General features: G+C 38.8%; 1 pseudogene; it reads right to left on the bottom strand.

Moving 5' to 3' along the window:
* Positions 1-259: 259 nt before the first annotated feature.
* Positions 260-480, bottom strand: LOC112323021 (guanine nucleotide-binding protein G(I)/G(S)/G(O) subunit gamma-11 pseudogene; annotated as a pseudogene).
* Between the last annotated feature and the right edge of the window lie 868 nt (positions 481-1,348).

The following is a 1,348-nucleotide window of genomic DNA, read 5'->3' as shown; positions in this document are numbered from 1 at the left end:
AGAAAATCCAAGGTCTCCTAGTTATTAAGCTATTAGGTTTTGTTAGTAACAGAATAAGTTTAGCTAATAAATTATATATTATATTTTGTACGTATATTAACTATGTCAAGATCCTAGAGTACCTTTTAATAATGTATAGTACTGCAGTACACTAAATGTGTTTTTTTTCCCTTCTTTAAAAAGCATGTTAGTTTTATTTCGGAAAACTAAAACAAGCTAGTTCTTCCACTGAGGATAATGTTTCTCCCCAGAACATTATTTATGAAATAATGCAGCTGCCTTTTTCATTAAAGGGGTTCTTGTCTCCTGGAATTCCTTTCACAGAGGATCCTCTCCAGAACGTTCTTCAATGTAGTTTTTTATTTCTTCAGAACATTTAGACGCCTGTTGTCTCTGCCACTTCACTTCTCTGCGAAGTTGCTCAACTTCCACCTTCAGCTTTTCCTTTGCTGGCAAATCTTCGATGTGCGTGGCCTGCATCTTCTCCCCAGAACTGGGCCCAGGAACAGCTCTGGAAGTGGAGTGGCTGCAAATGCCTGAATGTGTTTTTTAAAAGCCAGGACAAAATATCAGTAATTTAAAGGAGGACTCCATGTTTACTTTAAAAAGTCTACTTCTTTGGCCCTTTATTTACCATTCAGAACTATAGTGAAATATTTATGATAAACTCCTTGGCACAAAGTTACCCTCTCAAGGCAGAGATAAATAATCAACCCTATTCTGATCTCATGGAGAGGTTCCACTAAAAATTTTAATTATGGACTTTGGGTATGGAAAATATTCAGAAGAGCTTTAATTTTAGAATGCAGATGCTCTATAATTGGATCGGGAGACAAAGATCATTCACTCGATAAAGAGAAAAAAGAAAACTTAGTAGCTGTTGTTGCTTTCACCTTACAATTAAAAGTGACATAATTAGATACGGCTCTTTAGCACCCTGTTATAAGATGCAGGTCGAAACCTATCCCCCACGTCACGAAACCAACGAGTTTCATGCTGAGGGCCCCAGCAGCCCTTTGCAGCGAAGCAGAAAGGCATGAAACAGGCTCTGAGCTCCTCTTTGCCTGAGCAGACTGCGGGAGACTGAGCTCTCTCTCAAGCTCTCTAATAAACGCAGCGCGTCAACCACTCCTTGTTTAAGTTTTCAAAACTATAGCGTGACCTAGGAGGTCATGGTTTCCTACACTTTCCTGATTGCAAGAATCATCCAGGCACCAGATTAAAGTACCTTTTCCTAAGCGTGTCATCTATAGATTCTAATTTAATAGATTGGGGTGGAGACCGAGGACCTGAATTTTAGGCAAATATCACAGGTAAATAGGCATATTTGAGGTGCAAGTTTTTAAAA

The sequence above is a fragment of the Desmodus rotundus genome, chromosome 10, assembly GCF_022682495.2.
Source record: "Desmodus rotundus isolate HL8 chromosome 10, HLdesRot8A.1, whole genome shotgun sequence".
NCBI classification, from domain to species: Eukaryota; Metazoa; Chordata; class Mammalia; order Chiroptera; family Phyllostomidae; genus Desmodus; species Desmodus rotundus.
The sequence above is the reverse complement of the archived record's forward strand: the minus strand, read 5'-3'. Positions and strand labels throughout refer to the sequence as shown.